The sequence below is a fragment of the Ictidomys tridecemlineatus genome, chromosome 1 (assembly GCF_052094955.1).
Source record: "Ictidomys tridecemlineatus isolate mIctTri1 chromosome 1, mIctTri1.hap1, whole genome shotgun sequence".
NCBI classification, from domain to species: Eukaryota; Metazoa; Chordata; class Mammalia; order Rodentia; family Sciuridae; genus Ictidomys; species Ictidomys tridecemlineatus.
The window spans coordinates 64,542,747-64,570,592 of record NC_135477.1 but is presented as its reverse complement, the minus strand read 5'-3'; the positions used below and the strand labels follow the sequence as shown (position 1 = coordinate 64,570,592).

At 33.2% G+C, this 27,846-nt stretch overlaps 1 protein-coding gene and 1 pseudogene across 2 annotated transcripts in view; both read right to left on the bottom strand.

Annotated features, from left to right (window-relative positions):
• Positions 1-27,846, bottom strand: part of Pcdh15 (protocadherin related 15) — a 1,597,439-nt gene that overhangs the window by 1,384,860 nt on the left and 184,733 nt on the right. The gene's annotated exons all lie outside the window — the stretch shown is intronic.
• LOC101971445 (mitochondrial carrier homolog 2-like) lies at positions 439-1,499 on the bottom strand (annotated as a pseudogene).

The window sequence follows — 27,846 nt, the reverse complement described above, 5'->3', positions numbered from 1 at the left end:
ATGACATTCTACTCTTCTATACAACAAAAATCAGTGGTTTACAAGGTATTGAGACTCTTTGAAATCATGAAAAGAATAAAATTTTTGTTTATGTCAGGCAAAATAATGTGATCAAGACTTATTGCTATTTAATTTCTACAAGTGTCCTTTTGTAGGCAACATTAACATATTTCATTTCAGATAAACAGAATATTTTGGTTGTCAATATAAAATAAATCATAGTAGAAAGTTGGTAAATAGATGCTTTAATTTTCATACTTTTTATGTAAAATCCAGATGACTTTTGTAAACTAGTATATATGAACAGAATAAATAAAAAATCAGTGTTCATTTAATTCTTTTTTTCCCCATTTTTCCAAGATTAAATGATTATTAAAAAAAAGCACGCCAACTGTATAGAAATCAACATTTTTCTCCCAAAATTCTGTGCATCTGGGACTATAGAAATGTCACCATCCCTGTCCCACATCTTCAAATTAACATTCTCAGGTCACAACAATAAGTCTTCCCAAAGGAGACCTTCCGGAAAAACAAGCTATTTCCTGGGCTCATATTTCCCTCTCTCTAGCGTGCACCAGCAATCTATCCAAGAACTATATATTGGGGAATAAGGAGGGCATCCACCAGCAAGCCCACAGCAGTTGACAGCCATAAGGTTAGATACAAGCACAAAGGGATACGTCCACATATTGGCCAAAAAATCCTGTGACAGTTTGGGAGTAACTTTTCATTTCATTCATGGTGGAAACCTCGATGTCCAGTGCATAGATATTGATGAGGTAGGCCAGTGAGTTACAGAGCCACAAAGAAATGATGTCACCTAGGAGGTGAGGAATTAGACCCACAAAAAAATCCTAGAATGCCCTCTTCCCGATAGATGGCTACTATGGAGTCACAAAGTCCACAGTACTTGGAATCTCTGCCAATGAACTGTACCATAGATCTCAGAGTGATCCCATGGAAGGGATGTGTGATGAGAGTAGCAGCAGTTGTCTCTTTGATAACTCGGTCAAAGGAAGATGAGCCTTCTTTTGGTCCATTTGCAGGTCCTAACTCCTCAACCTTGTCAAATTCTTTTTTTTTTTTTAAATTTTTTATTTTTTTTTATTGGTTGTTCACAACATTACAAAGCTCTTGACATATCATATTACCAAATTCTTGGTAATGCTGTAAAACTTATGGACAACAGTTCCAAGGACTCCTGAACACAGTCTTGGAGTTAAGCCTGTGAACAACCCACGCCTCCCATCCATGCTTGCAATATGCTGAGCGTAACAAAAGAGACCAGGAAGCTGACATACTTGCAGCCCAAGAATATTTCGTCCTATGATTGGGGCAAGAGGCTCATATCCCACCTGGACGAGCACTTTCACATAGATGAGCGGCTGAGACAGGATGGTGAGATCGGAGCCCAGGAGCATCTGACTGGCCGCATTTGCCATGATGGCACCCCTGGATGGACAGACAGACCCAGCCACCAAGCGACAGAGCCGGTCGCAGATCACGTGCCTGGGCCGCCAGCTCCCCTGGCCCGCCCCTCATTTAATTCTTATGTCAGGCATATTCTAATGTATTTTTATGTGTTATGCCATTTAATCCTCTAAACAATATTATTTTTCTTATTTTTATTTGAGGAGTCTGTACCATGTAGCACAATATAAGTTTGTGTGTGCCTCTTCTTACCTTGAACTTTAGCCTGCTTTAACATGAAGCTTGAATAGTAACTCTCAAATTTAAGGATAAATCAGAAACCTATGGAGGGTTTTTAGGAATGATGATTGCTGGCTTTACCCTCAGAGGTTTTGATACCATAGATGTGTTGGGGGGGGATTCTAATAATTTGCATTTCAGATAAATGCCCTAATAATGACAGTTCTCTGGATACCATACTCTGGGAACTATTGACTCAGACTATTTAATGTGCCTTTCTAGAAAGGGTAAACTGGAGCTTGAGAAAATTTGTTGTGTATCTTTGTGGAAAATTTCAACAATATGCATATGCAGGGAGAAAGAACTACCATGTGACAACTCAACCATTATAACATCTCTTAATTTTATATATTATGCTTTTTGTCCCACATTTCTTTCATTTTCCTTCTGTTTTCCTTTATAATGTGTTTATTTTTGTTCTTATCCTGTTCTTTTTGAAGTCTTTCTGAAGTTAAATTCAGATGTCATTTCACTCATACTTTACATGAATTTCTAAGTGAAATTTTTTTCTACTTTTTCCCCCCATCCAGCAAAGAGCATACCATTATTACAAGTACATTTAAAGTGATCCTCATCCTAAATTCTAATGAGTATCCAGAAGTGGAAACCTCCAATTCTAATTCAAATACCTTCTTTTACAGTGTAGGAAAATCTGAAAGAGACTTTCTTGAGGTCACTGAAAATACTGGTTAAATGGCTGGAATTAGATGTTTTATCTTCTAACCTATAACTTTCCAAGTACTTTTTTGGTAAAAAATTTAAAAACTAATTTAAAGAGAAAGAAATGAAATTATATAATATAATTAAAGAAGTGCTAGTATTCAGGGTATTTTTTGTATCACATTTGGATTTTGTTACAAAAGATCTCAAAAATTAACAAATAAATGAGCATGTCTATAGAGACAATTATCAATATTTTGTGATATACTAGAAAGTTAATAGAATTCCTTGCTTTAGTGTCTATTTAACCATATAGTTGCTGCCAGTCCTAGAACAAATTACTTAACTTCTGTAAGCTTCAGGTTTTAACCTGGGCAATGTGAATATCCATAATATTTATCTGAGAACACAGACGTAGATCTTTATAGCATAACACCAACAATAACGTAACAAATGGAAAGTGTAAAAAGGACCATTAAAGAGTTTCTTTCATTTCCTTATTTATCAGTTTTAGGAACTGCAAATGATTGTAAATATTACCATTTAAGAAAGTTTGGATGATTATCATAGGTTGATTATTATTAAGGGTTAAATTCATGGGCAGATTATCATAGGTTCTAACACTGCAGTGTTCTAAATCTGCTTTAAGGCCTTAATTGTTATGTCTGACTTATTTCTAATCACAGACACACACACCTGGTTTCCAGACTACTCTTCAGTTTTCTAACATTACTTATTCTTTTTCATTCATAGTTTCATACACATGTGTGAATCCAGTTATCCCCTTTCTGGTTTACTGAGAGCTCTAACCATAAAATTTTATGTTAAGATAAAAATGCTTAGATTAATACCTCTACAAATGATAAATGAAAAGGTTAACATGATTGGTCTTAATTTCATTAATCTTGACAAATTGGATATTTTTATATATTAAAACATGGGTCTTAGATTTTTCTCTAGCATTTACAATTTAGGTTAGGAGAAATTTCAAGTAAGCAAGCAAGCATGGAAGTTGCCAGTTTATAATTAGTCTAGGAAGTCTAGCTTCCTTGTGTGTGTGTTTCTTTTTTGTTTGTTTGTTTTTACATTATTAAACAAAAGCATGAGTAAATCTGTACCAGCACATGGTAGAAAGGAAACTGTCCTCTTTGGGTTTTCTTTACATTTGTAAGGTAAACTTAGGTTCATTATCCTGTTATATTTTTTTGAAAAAAGAAAAAACCTACAATGCATCACTATCTATAAATATGATAATAAAATTAGAGAAATGTTTAATGTCTTTATACATTCTACCTGAAGACTAGTATGTGCCTGCTACAACTAATCTTCCTATGCTACTTAAGCTAGCATGGCAATGCAATATCATGTAGAAAATGTATTTTTAGTATTATCTAGATTTATGAGATCAAAACATAAGACTCTAAAGAAGTATGTATCAGCGTGTTTGGTATTTAGTACAGTTGATTTTTCAGAAAAACATTCCTTCTTCCACAAAATATTTCATTGCATTGGTAGAATTAAAGGCAGTGTTGAGGTCTCTCCCAATTATAGTCTCCCTATCATTCCTTCCAATACAGTAGAAACATCTCTCTCTGTCCTGATCATCCATGTAGAGGACAGAAAAAGATGACAAAGTGGAGAATTCTGGGGAGATGAAACAAAGGATGGCCTTTTAATGTTTGAAGTGTATTACTTACATAAACTAAATTTATCCCAGTTTTTCAGTACTCACACCATTCAAAATACATCCGAGTGGATTTTCACCGAAATTCAGTTGTTTCACAGAAAACATAGCTTACAGGGGGTCAAGATTTGCAGCAAGCTGACATCAGACAGCTTATCACTGTACAAGCTGACAAAATTGAGGTCTAACCAGAGACCTCAGGATTTCTACCAGAAGACCCAGGCCAGATATACTAGACTAATATAGCCAGACAAAGCAAACTTTGGTTTCATATATGAACTGCTATTCAAAATCACAATGAGATACTTTGACTTGCACTTGCTGATTTCCAATGAGGATGCTGTCTTCATTGGGAGCTCTGCACTTAGAATGAGAATCAGCAGGGTTTGATTTCTGAAGATGGTAAGTCAAAGTGAAAGATAGCAGTAGACAACCCTGAAAGCTAAAAATGCACTGTATGACTAATTCTGACCAGCAACCCTTGGAACCTTGCCTAATATATTATTAGAGAGAGACTGGGATAGATAAATTTCTCCCCAAGGGGGAGAAATGATTTCCTGTAAGTGATTGAATCCATATAGAGGCAGTCTGGCTCTGACAATCTGTCACACAGTGTGAGTATCTTAGAATTGGAATGTTCCAGGAGTTGGCCCACTTAAGAACATTTCATACTTGGAACCAGTTATTTTCAAGATGAGATTGATGCATGGTTACATAAATTACTCAACAATGGCAGTAGGAAAACTAGGCTTAATAACTACAATAATGTTTTGATATAAGTGATTAAAGATGGATTTCTGACATATCTGCTTGGTTAGCATTCTTCCTACTCACTGAGAACAACTGAAGAATTACTCCTAGAGTGAAGTTTAGTGAATAGAATAATCAGTCCATACATTTTCAAAGTGGTTCTATACTGAGAGTTATCACCTTTTAGTTAAAAAACTGAAACTATTACATTTGTATTTAATTGGTTAGTTGGAAAAATTAATTTCAGCTGTTACCTTGATATTAGTCTCCTTTCAGATGTAATTTATTGGCCAATGGATGTCACCTTTCTGTGATTCATTTATCTTAGGTGTAAGTGCAAGTCATGCCCTTTATCAACACAGTTTTTTTTTTCTTTTTTTCACTTTGTTTCCTTGCTACTTTTCAATCTACCTCATTTTCACAGCAAGTATTTTTAAGGGAGAAAATTTTAAATAGCCTTTTGATTTCCTTTTGTTTTTTCATTTGCAGTTTGTGTGTTTCATTTCCATGACTTTTTCCTATGCAGCCTTTTGCATTTGAGGAGACCCAGAGATTGAAATGTGGTGGGTGATAATGAAGTAACTAATATTACAAAAGGGTTCATGGGAAGAGCTCATTTATTTCCTCCTCTAAAATGCACTCAGTGGTCAAATGAGCATGATTTCTATTTGATACATAATATAGAAAGTCTATATGCCAGAGGAGGTACACTATGAAAAGTGCCTCCCCACCCCCCAGCACCATTCACATTCTAATCCACATGATCTCCTTTTTCTTATTTTGGATGTCAAGAATTTCATCTGTTTTAAACTTATTCGGTGACCAAAAATATCCCTTAAGGTTTCACTTTTATGTTGTCACATTTGAAAAATGAGTGACTAGAGCTCAGCAGGGAAACCCTTTTAGCCTGATGGATGAACCCAAGAGAGGCCAGAAAATAAATAGACGTGAGAAAGACTTAAAGTATTCAATTTCATCACTTCTCTAAGAGGAAGGCCCTGAAGATGCTGGGTTAGGTCAACAAAAGAGTGTTTTGGGCTTTTCTGATGAGTTGTCCATGATAAATGGACTACAAGAAGTGTGAAGTTCTATGTGGAGGAGGCCTTTGTCACATGCCCTTGCTAGGTGCAAGGTCTCTTTCTTGAAAGTTCTATTTTCTTCCTGTCTCCTCTTCTCCTCTGTCCTTTTCTGCCCACTTGATTCCCCTGCTGTAAGCAATAAAACATTGATGTCAAACAAAAATTTTAGAATTATGTGAATATAATATACCAATCAGGACACAGGCAAACAGGACTCACTTCTCTCTTGCTTTTTTTCCCTTTCATTTCATTGCCTACTGTATGGCATGCTGTTTGTATCCTAATTATTTGTTGTCCAATTCACTACAAGGAAATGTACCCTAAGTACTGGGTTTGCATGTTTCTTCTGTGCTATATCTCAAAGCCTGGGACAGTAGTAGATACAGAGGAGAGATTCCCTATTTTCTCAATGAATAAAAGAATGAATGGATACTTATTGATGAGCAAAAAGGAAAGAACAATTGTTACCTAAAATGATACACACAAAAATGGAAATCATTATACACAATAACTATTACAGTCAAATGTGATATAATGAACAATTTATATGACACAATGACTCATTTGGCAAAGAAAGTCTAAATTCCAATTTTCAAGATAAAATAGTTTTAAAATATTAATGTACATGTAAACACAAAGTCTATTAGCTTTCCAGAAAGACTAGATTTGTTAAAAAATAGAAAAAGCGTAAGCCAGTAGTATAGAATTTAATTATTGATGGATCTATTGCTCTAATAATAGCAACTACTTGAAGGTTTGATTGTTTGTTTTTGTGGTGCTATATATTGAACCCAGGGCTTCACAAATGCTAGACAAGAACTCGAGGGCTGAGCTACATTCTCATTTCAAATTTTTGAGATTTTGACTGAGCGTCAGCTAATACAGAGTCAGATTTGAAATGATCTCATAGAAAATTTCAAATGTTTATTTTTATTTCAGTATAGAATGGATATTCTGTCACATAAAACACTATAATACACATCATGGGAAACATAAAAAAAAAACTCATCACACAAAATTATTAAGTCCTGAAAAAAACTAAACAATTTTTGCATCAGCATTTTCCAACCAGTAAGTTTTATCATTTTATAATTTATAGAAAATGCATCTACTTTTTCAAAGACTAGGAAATAAAGTATGTAAGTACTAAGCACTAGGTATCCGCTGTGTGATTAATTTTACTTCAAGCCCTAGAAGGTGTAAGAATTAAAGGGACAGAAGCTTTTGAACCCAGCGACTCTAATAAATCTTAGATAACTCACTTCACAATGCATGCTTGATTTAGTGGATTGAGGCTGCCTGAAGAAGATCTGATATATGAGAAGGGGCTTCTTGTGCTATTCAAGGACAAAAGCAAAATCATAAAATTGATTCTCTGTCATATTCGAAGGAGTAGAAGGTTTCAAGTAAAATCCTTTAGTTCAAGTTATTTTTCTTATGAGAAAAATACCCATTCTTTAGTTCTATGCAATACATAAATATAATTTTACAACATAGATAAAAACAGCCTATATATACACATCAAACTCAAATAATTACTATACAGGCAATGGAGTTTCTGATACTTAATATTGTTCTTTCAGCAAATTTAACATAAGATCTTCAAAATTGTGATGAGAATTCTCAAATGAAGTTTCAATACTGTTTGGGTTGTAATTTCTTTTCTTTTCCTTTATGTTATTTTATTTCAGTACTGAGAATTAAATGCAGGGTCACTTCACCACTGATGCTACATATCCCACTCCTTTTTGTTTTATTTTGAGACAGGGTCCTACTAAACTGCTTACAACCTCTCTAAATAATGCTAAGGTTGGCCTCAAAGTTGCCGTCCTCCTGCCTCAGCCTCCTGAGTTGCTGGAATTACAGGCTAGGCTTGAGATGCAATTTCTTAATAATATATATGCGGCAGTCTTAAAAACTTCAGCAAATATTTCTGGCTTCCCTCCCCACACACATACACATATACAACTCACCCTTCTTCCAGATAATATCATACTGTTGTCCTCTTATTGTTGGGTAAAACTATATAATCAATCCTAGCTAGTGAGTAAAGGTTCAGGTCACTTCCAGGCCATAGCTTTTAAACACTGAAGTGGAATCCTCCTGAGGATACCATTGTTCTGACACCATCATGTGATGAAACCCTGTGATGTTAGCAGAGTGATGTCACTGACTGGGAAATTTCCATCCAAATTCCTGTCACCAAAATATGATGGACATCATAAGAATCTGTAATAAAACTTTCAAAAACTTTTCAAAAATCTTAGCCTTTAAAGTTCGTTTCATACATATATATATATAACAATTTGAAATATGTGACAGTTGAGGTCAAATAACATCCTCATACTGTAAACACGTTTCCACATACTGCCTACTTAGTATCAACATTTTTTTTTCTTTTTTTAGCTTTTGGTGGCAACTTTGAACCAGCATGTCCCTTTATTTAGGGTTTCGTATTTTGAGTTTCCTAATTGTCCCTCATTCTAACATCTCTTCCCAGATGAAGCGGATACTCTTTCAGTGTAACTACAATCAAGCAAATTGTGATTGTCTATAAAATACAAATCTTGGAAAACTGGAACATGTTCATGTGTGTGCATGGGGGGTGAGGAGAGATATAAGATGTGTTTTTTTTCTTATTTTGGTAGTACTTGTTTTGAAAGTCTAACAAATCAAGCCCGTTTTATACAGCTTGGTTAAGTTTGGGAATTAATGTGTATTATGAGCTAAGTAGACATTTTATGGGATGTCCTGGGAACCCAACCATCATTTTTAATATTGTTTCTATGGGAAAACGCATTTCAAGTTCCAAACAATTGATTCACAAATTAGCTTCTGGAACACTACCAGCTTTTAAAATATGGACTTCTGTATAGCCAAATGAGTAGAGCATAGAAACAAAGCGATAATGCCCAGGTTTCCTATCTTCTGTGTGCAAGCATGGTAGCTTAATAATGGTAAGACTATCTGTCTGAGCAGCTTGGAAAATATATATTTACTCAGAACTCACTTATGAGATTAAAATTTTTCTGTCAATTTCTGCTACATAATTCATAGCTCTGTGGGAGGAATTTGTCTCTAGAAATGATAAAGAAGAAGTGACAGAATATATGGTATTATGATCCTGACCACAGTACATCCCTGTATTTGTATCACATAGGTCTTTGCTTGGACAAATATCTCTAATAGATTGCTACTCTAAGAGAAAGCAGGTTGAGATCACTAATTGACATCTTACTAACCCCTTAATAAACTTATTCATCTCACTGAAACACAGAGATATGTTCACTGATGTACACAAATATATGTATAAATAAATTTGCACATTGATGCATACATACATACTTATATGTATATACTTACATATATGTATATATCATATACCTGGTAGAGATATATGTTGCAATGAATATTAGGTTGCACAAATATGTCTAATCATGATATTCTGTTGTAAAGATATTGATGATTAGAGGAAATAAAGACACCAAGTGAGACTGGAATGAATGCCAGTCATTTAGAGTCATAACATGGATATATTTAATATACAACATATATTAAGGTAAAAGTTGGACATTTTGCAAACAATCATAGTTGGTATGAAATTTTTACCTATGTAAGATATCTAGAAATTAGAAAAATTAGTAATTACAGCTCTCATTGAGATATCTTTAGTTTTGAACTGGGCAATACTGGCATATTTACAGAATGGAAGCAACCCTGAAAAATAATTGAGTCTATTACAGGTAATAAAGAAAAGCCAGGACTCCACTGTCCACTGAACATGCTAATTGAATCCAACCTTGCAAAAAGATAAAGCAAAGAATGCTTTTTCTAATTGCAAAGGTCCTTGGCTGGGTACATATTCCTATTTATCATTTCACAGTTGATTGACCCATGGTGTTTCACACAGATCCTCTTTCTTAGGAAAAGATTCTTAATTTGCAAAATAAGCCCATTACTTCTTTATTGATGCTTCATAAAGTGCTTTGGAATGAACCATTGGGGAAGGAAGGTCCAATTTATTTCAAGGGGATTTTTAAAATTTTCTAGGTTATGGATAACCGGAATGGACAAGTTTCAGAGCCAGTGACCACTGTTTAAGGACTTTTCAAGATAAATACCAGAAGAAAGAAGTGTATCACTTACATATGGCGACAACAGTCACTTTCTACAAGTTGTCTGGGTAAAGAGAAGTTTTAGTGGATAAAGTATAATTCTAAATAGTTAAAGTTTTAGGATGGTTATGTCACATTGGGAGCTTCATATATTAAAAACTGAGCCATTACTAGGATATAAACATAACCAAAATGCATTGGGGTTTATAGGCCAATTAGTATCAACATCTCCTAAACTTCCTGTTTGGGCTACTGGAGTACTCAGGAAGAACTATTTGAGTTTTGAGTCACTGTGAGGAGCAACTTCAGAAGAAAATACCAGTAATTCTACAGCAGAAGTTAGTATTATTAACTGAAAAGTGTATCAGCTCACATTGATCAAGAACAGCATTGCATATCATTAGAGTAACTATTTGGACTAAGGATGCAGAGATACTGTTGTTTCTATGACAGAACGTGTATCTTCTTTGGGCAGCAGGTAGAGTTGTGCAATGATGCCTCAAGAGACTTTAAGATTATAAAACATTACTATGGAAATTCTACCTATCACAATGCGATGATCATAGGACACATTATAATCTTTCTTCCTTTTTTATTAGCATTCCATATAAAATTCAGTGATTAGAATATAAATGGAGAGACATGGCTTTAATATTCTATGTTAGTACTCACATATTGAGCCAATAGAATATAGTACATGTCAAGAAGATAGTTGGGAACATTCTTTACATATTGATTCCAATGATAAACACCTAATGGAATCTGTAAAGGATTAACATATTTTAAAAAATTAAAAAGAAAACATTTGCTTATTTTGTGTATTTCAACTGTAGAAGATAATTTTATATAAATGACTTCTACAATATAAACTATTTCTAGACATAACTAGAGCTAGATTAAAGCCTCGAATATTTAACATGTTCAGGCACCATGCTGGTATATAAAATTACCAGGATGAGGTTATTATGATACATAATTTAAGTGTAACTTATGTGCCATAGATTTAAGCAAATAGTATCAAATTTTCTAAAGGTTTCTGAGCTCCATTAAAAGCTGTAACACTTTGCTCAGTTGACCAGTTTATAGTTGACCTTTACAAAATTGAAGATATACTTAAAAGATAGAATATCACATGTTCAATCACTTCTTGACTTTTTGGCTATGATCAAGGGTAGAAATATAACATATTCAAAACTTAAACTGCCTATACATAAAAAACAAAAAACATTCCAGGTACAGTGGCACACACCTCTAATCCCAGGGGTTTGGGAGGCTGAGGCAGGAGGCTTGCAAATTTGAAACCAGCCTCAGAAATTTAGTGAGGCCCTAAACAACTTAGTGAGACCCTGTCTCTAAATAAAAAATCTTAAGAGAAGGGTTGATGATGTGGCTCAGTGATTAAGTGCCATTGGGTTCAATCCCCAGGACCAAACTAAACAAACAACAACAACAAAAAAATACACAACTCTATAACAAGGTTTATTTTAGGATCCAGGACATAAAACAAATTGTAAAAATTGGAAATAATGCTTTGAAAACAATGAATGAATTTTGTAGATAAATTCAGTATGAACTCATTTTCACTTCAATTATGAATATGTGTATATCTGCATAGAAAAAAATTATTGATTTAAACACAAATGCATGTGTATAATTAATAGTAAAATTATATATAGTTATCTTTTTGTTTTCCTTCAGATATGACTAATGCATCATAAAATCTTTCAAAGCATATCCAGGATCTGACCAGTTTTTATCACTTTTGCTTCAAAACCAATAAGGTATAAATGATACGCATCTGTCACTTTCAGTTATTTCAATAAGCTTTTAGGTGGTGTCTCTGCTTTTCCTCTACTCAAAGCAACAGCCAGAATTATCTGTCATGTAAGTGGGTACTCATATGATAGATAACAATTCTGCTGAATGTTTAGAAACAACAGACTAGATATATATTCTGCACTACAGCAAGGTATTTAACCAATAGTTATCAAAAACAGCAACAAAACAATGTAAAGAAAAATATATATGACTGAAGCACTGTTAGGAAGTCAAACAATACTGGGTATTTAGCAAAGTGGTAAACATGCTTATCTAGGGACATAATATCTATTGACACATTAAAGTGTAACTTGCTTGTGATGGAAGAAGAAAATCTGTATCGATATGAGAATAAAGGAGGAAAACATTCAAGATACATGCATAATACAAAAGAAAAATTTGCAAGCAGAACCCAAAATTGATATTGTGCTAGAAATTGAAGACAGATTAACTCCAATCCCTGAACCAGTGGTTTAAACAAAAATTGAGATGAGCTGGGAATGGTGGTATATATCTGCAATCCCAGTGACTCAATAAGCTGAGGCAGGAGTGCTGCAAGTTTGAGGCTAGCCTCAGCAAATTTGTGAAGCCCTAAGCAACTTAACAAGACCTTAACTATTTTACAAAAAGTAAAAATGGCTGGGGATGCGACTCAGTGGTAAAGCATACCAGTGTTCAACTCTTAGTACTAAAATTTTTTAAAAAATTCATATATTTCTCCCTTTAAGACTTGTTGTGAATTAATTTAGAAAATGTGTTTAAAAAGCTTAGTAAAGTTTGGATTGTGGTAGTAAACATGTGATGGCTGTTATATTAATAAAATAACAAGTTTTGATTTTTTTTAAACTAGCCCTACTAGGCATTTCCATCAATGCTCTTTGTATTTCTACATTGTTCCCTCTAAATTTAAGGAACCCTTAAAACTACCCATATTAAGCTGTGATTTATTTTTAGACATAAAGCTTTCTTGATTTTTATTAAAGATGGTATAGGCTTTCCTAGGACTGAGAGGGAGGTCATTTAGAATAGGTTCATTTTGTGTGTGGGGGGGAGGGGGGTCTATATCCTCAGAGTTAAATTGCTGAGGCTGGATTTGAACTGGCAAAATCCTCCTGCTTTCAGCTTCTGAGCCACTGGGTTTATAGATATGGAATACTGCACACAGCTAGGTTCCCTTTTAAATGAAACAACCCAAATGAATCTTCATTATAAAACAAAAACAAAAAACACTAATCCTCAGAAAGACTTGGAAGCTGAATGCCGGGAGACATGGCATAATATGATATCTGACTAGATTTCACTCTGATGTTCTTGAGACTACGGAATGAGATGACGAATAAACATCTGTCCATAATCCATAGTTCAGTCCATAATTAAAGCTGATCTGCTGCAGGTTGATTTTCAGAACAGCAAAAGCAGTCCTACCCCAGTCAGTCAAAAATAACACGATGAGACAATCAATCTTCTCTGATGGGATACGTGCTGGATGAAATCCCAGATAATACAATGCAGCATTTCCCTAAGCAGAAAGCTTGGCTCATTGTGCCTGAGGATGGCTGGATCAGACTCTCAATGGAAAGCAGCCCTGCCATGTTTGCTTTGGGGAGGCTGTCTGCAGAGGATTAAGAAACAACTGCTGCTCAGCAATTAACTCCTCCCAAATGTCAGACAAGGAGGCAACAGTGACCTCTTGTGCCACTCCCAGTACAGTTTCCCCATGTTCCAGCCAGTGTTTGCTTTTCTTAGGGCTTTTACTAGATATGTACACATTATTGCTCTTGGTCTTATGGGCCCTGCCGGTAGGCAATTTCCCAGCAATCAGTAATTACCTGGAACGTACCTAGCATCCTTACAGAACAAAGCTCTAGGTACTGGTGTAGTATAGTAGAGTAGAGCAAATGCTTACTATGCTGTAAACGATTTTAATAAAGTTAGAAATGAAGAGGTAGAATCAAAGAAAAGGTGAACATAGACTATCGAAATGGAAGAAAATCAAGAATTAGCTTCTGCAGTGTAGCAATTCTAGGTGGTTAAACATATAGGTTCAATTTAGAAACACCAGTTGGACTCTTGCCTCTCTTCTTTCATTGCTACTTAACCCTACATAATTAAATCTCTACATCTTAGTGTTCTCAGCTATGAAATTGTGCTCAGTGATGCCAGAACAAAAATAATGACAATATCAATATAGAAATACCATCATAAGATTCAGTATGTAACAGTTTAATAAATATTATATTTATTACAATTATTAAAGATCTTACTGATTATATGTACACATTATTTTATTTAGTAATAAATATTATAATAACTATTCCCACCATTATTTCTATTTGGTTGCTACAATTAGGCTATACTATGTCCAAGGCAGAGTTAATAATTCTGCTCCCACAATACTATCTGCATTAAGAAGTATCTTTTTACATGACTATAAAAATGTGTTGGTGAATATATAGAGGAAAGGGAAATCTGGTGATGGGAATGGAAATTAGTATAGTCATTGAGTATGAAGTTTCCTCACAAAATTAAAAATAGATCTCTCCAACTCATAAATCCCTTTTGAGTATATATCTGAAGGAAACAAAATAAAAATACTAAAGAGATACCTGCATGTCCATTTTTATTGCCACACTATTCACAACACGTAAGATATGTCTTTAGTTTAGGTGATTATCAACAGATAGATGGATAAAGAAAATGTGGTCTATATATACAATAGAGTATTATTCAGCCATAGAAAAGAATCAAACTCTGTCATTTGCAGCAAAATGAAAGCAGAAGGACATTTTGTTAAAGACAAGTAGCTCTCTTATGTGTAGAAGCAAAAAAAGTTAACCTGAAATTGGACTAGTGATTACTGAGATAGGGAAAGGGTATGGGGTGATGGTGGTAGGAAAAGGAGGCTGTCCTTGATAGGTGTTTGCTTTGTTTGTGTGGAAATACAACATGGAAATCCATTAATATAAATTAACATATGCTATTTTTTTAGGTCCTTTGGGTATAGACTGAGGAGAGGGATAGCTGAGTCAAATGGTGGTTCCATTCCCAGTTTTTCAAGGAATCTTCCTTCTGCTTTCCATATTGGCTGCACCAATTTGCAGTCCCACCATCAATGTATGAGTGCATCTTTTCCCCCACATCCTGGTTAACACTTATTGTTGTTTGTCTTCATAATAGCTGCCATTCTGACTGGAGTGAGATGATATCTTAGAATTGTTTTGATTTACATTTCTCTAATTGCTAGAGATGATGAACTTTTTTTATATACTTCTTGATTGATTACATATCCTCTTCTGTGAATTGTCTGTTCAGGTTCTTTATCCATTTATTGATTGGGTTATTTGGGTTTTTGGTGGTTAGCTTTTTGAGTTCTTTATGTACTTTAGAGATTAGTGCTCTATCTGATGTGTGAGAGGTAAAAATTTGCTCCCAAGATGTAGCCTCTGTTCACCTCACGGATTGTTACTTTTGCTGAGAAGCTTTTTAGTTTGAATCCATCCCATTTATTGATTCTTGGTTTAATTCCTATGCTGTAAGAGTCTTATTAAGGAAGTTGGGGCCTAATCCCATATGATAAAGATTAGGGCCTACTTTTTCTTTTATTATACGCAGAGTCTCTGGTTTAATTCCTAGGTCTTTGATCCACATTGAGTTAAGTTTCGTGCATAGTGAGAGATGGGGGTTTAATACTACACAATAGCTAAACTATGGAACTAATCTAGATGCCCTTCAGTAGATGAATGGATTAAAAATATGTGGACTGGGGATGTGGCTCAAGCAGTAGTGCTCTCGCCTGGCATGCGTGAGGAGCTGGGTTCGATCCTCAGCACAACATAAAAAAAATAAAATAAAGATGTTGTATCCACCGAAAACTAAAAAATAAATATTAAAAAATTCTCTCTCTCTCTCTCTCTCTCTCTCTCTCTCTCTCAAAAAAAAAATCATGTGGCATATATACACAATGGAATACTACTCAGCAATAAAAGAGAATAAAATCATGGCATTTGCAGGTAAATGAATGGCATTGGAGAAGATAATGCTAAGTGAAGTTAGCCAATCCCAAAAAATCAAATGCTGAATGTTTTCTCTGAAACAAGGTGACTGACTAATAGTTGGTTAGGAAGAGGGGAGCATGGGAGCAATAGACAAACTCTCTATAGGGCAGAAAGATTGGAGGGGAAGGGCAGGGGTTTAGCAAGGATGGTGAAATGTGATGGACATCATTATCCAAAGTACATGTATGAAGACATAAATTGGTGTGAATACATTGTGTATACAACCAGAGATATGAAAAATTGTGCTCTATATGTGTAATAAGCATTGTAATGCATTCTGCTATCATTTATTTTAAAAAATCAATAAAAATATGCTAATTAAAAATGATACCATCATATGGAATTCTCTCTAAATTCTTCAATCCCCTTCTCAATTAATTCACCCTCAGTGTGCAGTGTGCTTTGCATCTACTAAAAGAAAAATGGACTAAGAAGAAATAGATTTTCTTTTGTTCTCCACCGATTGAGACTTGGATGACGACATAATAAAAAAAAGTAGTAAACAGCCATTGTTTCATTGTAGAAATAAGAAACATTTAAATTGTCTTACTTACACTTTCTGTCATGTACACAAAGTAAAAGTTACATGAGAGAGGAAATCTGACCAACTAATAATTACAGGAGACCATGATAAACAGAGTAATATAGCTATGAAATTACAATGAAAATTTAAAAGACACAGAAAACATTATTTCATAATTTGTTATATTTAGATTAGAGGGAATGAGAGTATTTTACAAAGAAGAGAAAAAGGTGAAGAAAATTATGATCAGAGGAGATAAGATGAAATTCCATTTAAACTCAATTAGAGATTTGTGTTGTAGTTGATGATTTGGCATAACATATTTTGTAGACATTTGTATAAGTATTGACTTTGATTTCTTATTTTCTTTGTTCCTCATTCCTCTAGTCATTAGTTTTAGTTTTTTGATAACTCACATACTTTAGTAGGTCAGGACAAGTCAATTGCTCTCAGATACTGGACCTGAAGTGCTTGACAAATAAAACTATGCCTGTGTATATTCAATCATATCTGGAAGGGAGTGTAGGTAGGTATTTGTAAATATGAAAAGAAGTGTCAACAAATATATCTGAAAGAGAATATTTCATTCAAATTTTGGATGTCACAAGCACATATTTAAAAAATAAAAAAGTAATTGAGATTTTGTAGGGGATCCAGTTATGTTAATAATGGCTTTAAAGTAGAGCGGTTGATAAATGGAAGATTGATTGGACTATAAAAGAACATTTGAGAGATAAATATTTAAAAATCCAAGAAATATTTCATGAATATTCAACTACTTAAAGCCTATGAGGATAAAAAAAAAATTATAGATCCAGAAAAACAGGGGACTTTAGGTTTTCACTTTTATTTGAGAAAATGTCAATTACGTTTACTCTGGGAAATTATGTTGCTACATACATGTCTTTAAACTTGATTTCTATCAAAAGCTTTATACAATAATCACAACACACACACACAGACACACACACACATATACATACACACAAATCTAACTGAGTTAGTGGCCTGAAAAATTAAAATGCAAACAACAACAACAACAACAACAACAACAAATACCAGCCACCTTCAAATTGTAGAACAAAGAATCATGAACATTATGTAGCAAATCATGTAGCAAATATATCGTCAATGGATAAACTGAAACCTTTAGTTTGTTAAAATACATGTAATCTCTATTTTAGTACCCCTATATTTATGTCTCTAACTCAGCACATTATGTCAATATCTCTATCAATTTATTACAAATCTTAAAATTAATTTATTATGTCAATATCTCTATCAATTTTTATAAACAACAATTAATATTAACTTAGATTTATACATTTATTGACATGCATTTGTTGGACATTTACTATTTGTCGCACATTCAAGTCCCAGCAACCTAGGAATAAACAAAGGAGACACAGGCCTCCATCTTCATGGACCTTATGTTCTAGAACAGAAATAATTATCTAACAGATTTGAACAGGAAGGACAATTCAAATGTATATTAAAATGATGCCTTTGTGTTCTTAATTTAGACTTTTAAACAAGGGCTGTGATACATTTAGAAGAACAGATTAATTCTGAGCCTAAGCAGGAGAGAACATCTATAAGTACAAAGTTTTATACTTATATCTATATATCTATCCTTATATGTATCTATTTATGATCAGATTTAAGCAGAAGAGACTTCCTTCCTCAAATAGTTCAGTTTGAGAGCATTTTGGCCTTATCTTTACAATCCAGATTTGACACTTAAAATGTTTTAAAAATCATTTTTCAAATTACAAATCTCCTTTTTTTACCAAGTGTTGGGATTGCACCACTTCTTTTAGGCTCAGCAGTTTGTTCAATTTCTGAATCAGAGATAGACATGAAATATCATATTAATCTATTAGAAATAAAGCATTCAGTGAAGAGTAGCCCAGTGTCTATCCAGCATGAAGTTAACCCATATTACAAAGTGGCAGTCAATAAAAATCATGTTTCTGTGGCCATTTGCTCAAAACGTGCAATAGGAAAATGTTGCACAGATATCAGAATGAGGAAACATAACTGCTCTCAAGGGACAGGGGATAGTGCAGACCTGGCAGCGTCTGGGATTTCTCAGAAAGTGGCACTCAAACAGTAAGATAGATATAATGGATGAAATGAATTTCCTCATCTCCTGAAAAATGTAATGTGGCAAAATATTACACCCAACAAATAAATACTGTGGGGGCAGCCAGTTAAAAAAATACTAATAATAAAGATACATTTTTAAGCTTATATCATTCTTGATAATATATTTTTAAATGCATAATATGTAAATGTAAAAAAATTAAATACTTAAACAATGGTTACATAGTATTTAATTTTTAATAAGATGTTTTTCACATGACAGTATTATCTTCCCTCTGTAAGAATGCCTTTGTATTAAAGCATGGTTTGTCATTAAGAGGATAGAAATTGGATTAAATTTAAAAAGCCAACAGAGACCAACAAAGAACCAAATGTGTGATTTCTCAATAGAATCAGGTGTTTAGGTTGGTATTCTTAAGCAATATTGTTAAGTTCTAGCAAAACTCCATGGGAAGTAGTACTAAATATTATTCAAAGTATAAATGCACATTGTATTTTACCCACACTAGTATTTTTAGTGTTTATTTTTCTATATGTAAACTTGTACACATGGAAATGACATACATTTGTATATATGCACACATACATTACATAGTCATGCATATGTATATGATATGTATCATATATGACAGACATATGTATATGTGTATATATGCATACAAAAACAAAGATGTACACTGCAAAAATTTCAATGATAGAAATTATTAGTGAAAATCTTGAAAACTCCATCAAAATTAGTCCTGTTAAATTAATTAGGATATGTTCATATAGTAGAACATTGGGCAAAACAAAGAAACAAAAAAGAAGAGGAAAGTCGTTAGAAATTAGTTATTTAACTCAAGTTGTTAAATTTCTCTGTATATACCTTTTTAAATTTGTATTTTTGAAGTTTGTGATAGTATGACTTAAGATATTTAAGAACAAACTGATGGATAGAAGAGAAAATCAGCACTCACTCCTTTATTTAGGTATCACCTGTAGTCTAACTTTTTAACCTTACTTGTTATTTTACTATGAACATTCTGACAGAGAACAATGCACCAAGGTAGCAACGGACTTTTTTGGGGAGAAGGCACTCATCTTGTAGTAACTCCAGTGGAGATCTGGCTCCTTTCCACAGTTTAATTTTCCTATTCTCCATACTTAAAATGTGTCCAGAAAATAGATGGAACAGTGGCATAATAGGCTTATCTGAAATCAACTTTGTCCATGTCTCTTTCTTAGGAAGCAAGGAGCAAATGAAGAATCATCTTTTTGATCTCTATAAAAGGCACTATTTTAAGGATATCAGTGTTTAATAAATGCAGAGAGATATTTTTATGGAATCAAATACACAGTTATTGTCAGGTTAGCATAAACAGTTAAGAATCCTGAAGTTCAATAAAGGTTTCCAAAGAAAGTGCTTAACCAGAAAGACCACTCTCATTTTCAGAAATCCAGCTTCACTCACTTCAATATTAAACTAAATGAATCAAAAGAGTAAATGATGAGTTTGTGTGCAGTCATGCATCTGTGTTTGAATATAGAATTTAATCTCTTTTTCTACAGGAAAAGACAGAGTTTAGTATAGTGTATATTCATGTGTAAAGTTTAAAAAGTGAGTCCTAGTCCAGCTCTACTATATTCTGCCTGTGTGATATTAGATAAGCCATTTTAAAACTGTGCTCTGGGGAGAATTTTTGAGGGTCAGGCCCAAACCAACACTGTTTTATAGTAGTCTAAAGTCCAGCTGAGTTCATTGTCAAGGAGACATTCATTAAACCTATTTATCCCTCACCTCAAAACTCAGCAGGGAGTATGGAAAATTTCCTTAATGACAGGAAAGCAACATTGCTTTAGAGATGGCTAGGAGCAAATGGAATTAATAAGGTGTTGCTTTAAAAATGCTTAACTGAAACTAATTTTAAGTTGAAGCCCAACTCAAATAAACTTTATCTATGTACATACAGAAGATAACCCAGAGGTTATCTAGCAAGACATTAATAAAGGAACCTTCTATTACACAAATTATGGAGGTTTAATAAAGAGATTCATTTTCAGACACTTTATTTTTACCTGTAGTTTAGATAGACTGAAGATATTTGTTAATATACACAATTTCTATTACTTATTAAAATCCCTTAATATTAATAATATTTCTATTTTACATATAAATTCAGCACCCTTCATTTTTTCTTCAAGGTCACACAGTTGCAGGGGTTGGGGTGTCGATTCAGGATTTGATCCTGTTGAATAGATACGACAGTCCTCAAAACAATCAAGAACAAACTCTTTTAGGTGGAAACTGATAATCTGCATAAATTGGTAGATTTTCTTGGACACTGTGCTTTTTAATTTTAATAGAAAAAAAATCCATAAATTAATTGTATAGTCACAGTCATGATACAGGAAATATAATTACCACTTTAATTCTTCACAGTGATTAGCTCACAAGGGAAATAATCATCAACCCACACTTACCAACTTCACGTTATTCATTATGAATGTCTTTATCATTTACCATTTGCTGTGAATTTATCTAATGTTGTACAGTAGTTGTATTTTACAAATTGACTCTTAGAAAAAATTAACTCCTGAAAGTGAGAATAAAATTGTACAAAGTTTTGGCATAATAGTTACTCTAAATTATTTTTATTATGCGTGTTATACGTGAGCCATCCTCTGCTGTGATGAACTTCCCCTTTGAGAAATTTATAATGGGAAAATATAAATATATATATATATATATTTATATATATATAAATGATTTGCTAGGCTTTTAGCTCAGCATAAAACAAATGTGATTATCTTTTCTGGCACCAAAGTAATATTTCCATATATGTTAGAAGAAGAGGCTCCTTGAACACATGGTAAAACACTTATGGATATCCAACATTAGTCTACTTTTCCCCAGCACCAAGTAGTAAGCCACCTGACTCTGAAGCTTGAATCTGCTTCATCAAGAATGTTCTAAATGAAGAGAGAGAGGAAGCCAATAGTTCAGTGTCCACAGAATACAGAAGAATTACAGTCCTGTGATGTAGAGGCTACATATCTTCTGAAAGTTTCCTCCTGCCCAAATTCATTTTTGGATGTTTATGTCTCTACAGAAACAGCTTGAAAGGATTTGAACAAAAATAATTTTCCACAGAGTATTCTTTCTGCTGTGCTGTGGGGCACAAGTTCTAGAACCGTAAGACAAATCAATGTGGAGTGTTGACCGTGGTGAGCCATTCGCTGTATTACTTTTAAACAGGGTGTTATTCTGTGCCTACCAGCTAGACATACCTAATAAAATTACCTAACATGTATTGAGCATTCACAGCTATATTCATTGCAGAGATGAGATGAGAGAAGATAAACAAATTCTAGTAACATGAGCAGGTGAGAGAATGAGCTTTCAGAGCTGAGTCCAACCAGTCAGATACAAATTCAGATCATTCTGATGCAAAGAGGAAGCCCTAACACAGGATCAATATGGTCTCCTTTACTGTGTCTTTCTTTGCACTGTTCTCACAAGAATTCAGTTATTTCCTCACTGGAATACTTAGATACTTATAAAATGTGTCCTTTCTTTCAATAACCACTTACAGTTGGGAAATTGATTCTTTTCTGTTTGAAAGCATTTCCTGTGTATGCATTAAAAAGACACTTTAAGGCAAGCTCCCTCACCACTCTGTAGTTCCACAGTATAATTCAAAAAAACAACCTCCTTCTATTTTATGAGTGAACCAAAGCATCAACAAAGATTAAAAATAATCACCACATATGTATGCTTCCTATGCTGAGCCTCCAAGACTCTCCCAGCATTGGTTTTCTGTCAACAAATATATCCTTAAGCATAATATTTCCCTTTTTACAGACCAAGTTAAGGGGATCCTAAAATGCCTGTGTTAGTGCCAGAAAAACAATCTCCTCCTCTATCTTTAATTAAGACTGTGTTTGACAATAAATCCATTTAAAAATGAGCACAAGAACTATTGAACCACATCAGCGCTGACTTTTGGCAAAAATAAGTAAAACCTCTCTCAGTAGTATGTAAGTCTAATCCCAATTATTAATAAATATATAATGTAAACAATGCAGCAGTGATGTGTCTATCTTTCTGGGAAGTCTCAGTGTTCATAGAAACAAAAAGATATTGTTAATAAATCCTTCTATTTCCTTCATAGGTGTTCATGTTTGTTTCTGTTTTTGTTTCCAAAATTTAAGATCAATATGCTTTTTTAAGTCTATATAGTTAATATGCACAAGATGTTTTGATATACATACTCATGGTAAAGGATGACTACAGTCAAATCACTCACATAGTTAACTTTCTATGTGTGTGGAAAGAGCACCTAAAACCTATCTCTTAACAATATTCCAATATACAATATTATTGACTATACTTTTTATGTTATACATTTAGATCTCCAGACATACATCCTATATAACTGCAAATTTTTCTCCTTGATCTATATCTGCCCATTCCCCACCTCTCCATTTGTGGAAATCACAATTCTATTCTGCTTCTGTGTACTCTGTTATTGTTTTTCTTTATTTTACATATAAGGAAGATTATGTAGTATCTTTTCATCTGGCTCATTACCTTTAGAAAAATGTCCTCCAGGTGTATCCATGCTAGTACAAATGGAAGGACATCCTTTATTATTTAAAGGCCAATTATATTTCATTATATATGAATATAAACCCTGAATATCATAACTTCTTCATCCATTTGCCAAGACTTAGATTTTTCCATATATTTTCTATTGAGAATAATGCAATAATTGACCATGGGAGTGCACATACCTCTACAGGATACTGATTTCCTTTCCATAAACCAAGTATGTCTACTCTATAATAGTTTGACTTGTGATTTTGGAACTTGACAATGTTGCAAAAGTAAGGCACATTTAGTAGGAACCATGCTCTGAGTTTTCAGACTTTCCCATTTTAGCAATATTATGTATGGTACTCTCTAGTGATGCTAGAGGATAGTAGCAAACCACAGCTCACAGGAGGAAATAGTGGATATTCTATAGTATACTGTGTTGCTAGCTATGATAGGCTAGATATATTAAATGCATTTTCAGTGTATTTATTACACTTGCAGTGTAATAAATATTAGGACATTGTCTCATTATAAGTCAAGGATTTGGTGGACATTTGGTAATTCTGTTTTTAATTATTTGAGGGACCTCCATACTATTTTCATAATGACTATATAAATTTACATTCCCACCATGGTAAACATGGATTCCCTTTTCTCCTTACTCTAAGTTGTATATCTTTTCATTTTAAAAAATGTGAAATAATTTCACTGTGCTTTTGGTTTGCATTTTACTAATGATTAGAGATGCTGATATATATACTGGTAATTTCCATGTAGTTTTTGAAGAAATACCACTCATTTTTTGTTCATGTTATAATTGGACTATTCTATCTATGTATTCTACTGGTTTACAATTTCTTATAAATATTCCATATTAGTTCCTTATCAGATTTATGGTTTCAAAATATTTTCTCTCAATCTGTAGGTTGCCTTTTCATTTTGTTGAATACTCCCTTTGCTGTGTAGATTTTTAGTTTAATTTACTCCACTTATTTACTTTTTCTTTAGTTGCTTATGCTTTTTGGTCTGAAAAAATCATCTCCAATAGCAACATAATGGAGCTATTTTTTTGCTTTGTTTTCTTCCAGAAGTTAACACTGCAGGTCTTGTGTTTTGATATTCCATTTCAAGAAATTTTTGTGTACAGTGAAAAATATCCACTGCATATGAATATACAGTTTTCAAAGCACCATTTATTAAAGAGACAATCCTTTCCTATTATGCCTTCTTGGTGCCATTATCAAGAATTAGTTGACTGTAGATGATGAGATGCATTTATGGCTCTCTATTCTGTTCCATCGGCTATATGTCTGTTTTTATATGAATGGCATACTTTTTTGATTACTATAGTTTTGAAATATAATTATAAATTAGGTAGTTTGATGACTCCATTTTTGTCTTTTCTCAAGATTGGCTAGTCAGGGTCTTTTGTTTGAAATATATATAATCATATATGTATGATTATATGAAATCTGATTTCATATAATCATTTTTATTTCTGAAAACAGTAATGATATTTTGATAGTGATTAATTGAATCTGTATATTACTTTGAATAGCATGTAAAATTTAATACTATTAATGCCTCCAATTCATGGACACAGGAGATTTTTCTATTTATTCTTGCCTTCTTTAATTTCTTCTATCAGTTTTTTTTCAAATTTCAGTGGAAAGACAATACTTTGAAATATATCAATCAAGAAACTGATTTGTTTTTTATGCTAGTAAAAATACAACTATTTTCTTTTTTTGGATAGGGCATTACTATTGTAAAAAAATGCAGCTGATTTTTGTAATTACTTTTTCATCCTATACTGAATTCATTTGTTAGCATTTGTCAGTTCTAATAGCTTTTTTTTGTGTGTGAGAAATCTTCAGTGTTTTCTACATACAAGAACATGCTATCTAAAAAAGAGAGATATGTCTAATTTTTCTTTTATGGTTTTGATGCCTTTTATTTATTAATTCATTTTTTCATTGACTGCTCATGCTTCTGTTTAGTACTCTGCTGGATAGAATAGACAAGGATGGGCACCCTTGCCACTTAGTGAGTCTTAAAGGAAATGATTTCAGTTTCTTCCCCATTGCTTATAATATTAACAATGGGCTTTTCATAAATGGTCTTTATTAATTTGAATTTTTTCCTATACATGAGAATTGCTATTATGAAAGGATGTGGAACTTTTACAATGCTTTTTTTTTCTTTTTGCATCTGTTGAAAATGATTATGTGGTTTTATTTTTCATTCTCTTAATGTGGTGAATTATAATTATTGATTTGTGTATTTTATATCAAACTTACAATACAGAGATATCCCATTTGGTTGCAGTTTATTCTTTATATTCCAGAGAAGTAATACAACAGACCAAACCTGCCTTGTAAAGTATCAAAGTCCTACTGAAACAGTTTTATGTTTATTTGTTCTGGTGGTTTTGGTTGTTTTTGTTTATTGTTTTTTTTTTGGGGGGGGGTCTGTTTGTTTTGTTTGTACCAGGGATTGAACTCAGGAACACTTAACCACTGAGCCACATCCCCAGCCCTTGTTATTTCTTATTTTCACTAAGTTGCCTAACTAAATTGCTGAGGCTAGCTTTGACCTTGCAATCCTCCTATTTCAGCCTCCTGAGCCACTGGAATTGCAGGCCTGCACCACCATGCCGGACTAAAACAGTTATTTTCAAATTTATTTTACTTGATCATAAAATTTAAGATTAAACTAAATAATTTTCTTCCAAAATTTCCATTTTATTTTAGTATTAGAAAACTATATATTACAGATGTAATAAAAAAATAAAGATTAAAGTGAGTTCTAGAATTGACCACTTTTCTTAATTTTAGATTGAAATTCATTCTTGTATGTTATACTTATTTCAATTGTAATTTGTTTATGTGTAATATATGTAAATTATGTAAAATATAATTTTGGAATTGGAAGTTGGCTGCGATTCTTTTAGTTGAATGTGCTCTCAGGAATTACAATGAAGGAAATAGAAACTACTTATGGTCAGGAGTTTTGTCAAGAAACCTCAAAAGGAAGATATAGTCATATATTTATGAATAAACTGCTAATATAATAAGTTGATTAAGACATTAGGGAGTCTTGAGGTGGTTCTATAAAGAGTTTATCTTAGCAAAATCTGTAAAGAGTTGTCTACATTTTCTCATACCAGTTGCAAAGCTTCAAAAAGAGTTACAACATTCCACAGCATTGGGAACTTATGCTCTTGAACATTTTAAAGATGAAAATATGATCTTAGATATTCAAAGACATATACAATATATAAGCAAAAACGAACAGTAACACTTTTTAATGGTCTTCCATCATACTTAGTAATATAGATCTAATATATGATTTTCTATTCCTGTTTTTTCCTTGAGTAACAACTTCTCCCGATGACCAGCAAAACAGAACAAGAAAACTCAGATACTTCCAGTTCTGAACTTCAGCCACTATCACATCTGGCCTTAACTCAAAAAGAGTAAACAATCAAAACTGTTGTGAGTCTGATGTCTATCATATCATGGAAGAATAAATTTAACATAAATAAAAGTTTATTATTTGTACTCAAAATGACTATGTAGTTAAATACGTCTTTATTTTCCTGAAATAAAATTATAAGAGCACAAATGAGAATACATCCACAATGAAGAGAAGAAAATGAAGTTCAGAGACAGGAGTTGCTACTTGAAGAAAAGAACATTAAACAAACTTCAAGAAGAAAATTGTATTTAGTCAGTCAGTGAATCAAGCAGGAAGGAAAAACTGAACTCAGAGATTAACAGGAAGGTCCATTTGAGGCGAGACCCAGACCCCTTTCTGCAGGCTTCACTGATGACTTAAAGGCAACCCTTACCAGAGGCAGTTAAAGTGAAATCAAGATTTTGAACTTTTTAAAAAGTTTTGAACCTAAGATATTTATGTTTGTGTCATTCCTATGTAGTGCCACCATGAAAACAATTTTTTTTTCTGCATTTTCATGTATAGGTTCATAATGCCTTTTGGAATAAATAAAAAGAGGTTCAGTGGAGAGGCATGCTGACACAGCATTATGAAATTTTCTAACAAGGAAGGATCATAAAGAGAATGAATGTTAAAATGGGGCTCTGTAAACTACTTCCTATGAGTCAAATGTAGCTGCTAGGCTGGGTTTTTGAATATCTTAAAAACTATAAATACATTTCTTAACTGCTAAAAAGTAAGAAAAAATATTTGGCACAGACATATGATATTCAAGTTGATTTTCCATAAATATCTTTTATTGAAACTCAATTGTTTACATTTTATCTATGACTCTGTTAGCCCTATAATACACTAGCAGAGATTAAGATTAGGTAGCATGCAAAGCCCAAAGCATTCACTATCTTCCCCTTTGCAGAAAATATTTTCTGATGCCTTTCCTATGATATAGAACAACAACGAAGAAAAGCAATCAAGTAAAATAAGGTAGGACAGAAGGAAAAAAAAATTCTTTCAAACAGCAATATCTGATGCTAGAACACCAGAGAGTATTATCTTTAAATATCCTTAAGAAATAAAACTAATTCTTAAACTAACTTTGAGTAGCTTCAAATATATTTCACAGATAGAGTAAAAACTGATACACATTCAAACACATATGGTCCCAGAAAATTCACTGGCTTTGTCTCATTCTTAAGGTGTTACTTAAGGATGTGTTTCAGCAAACTGAAAGAGAAAAGAAACTGACAAGACTTTGGGTTCTGGATAGAGTACAAGCAATTCCAAACAACAGGAACAGAACATTCAGGATTA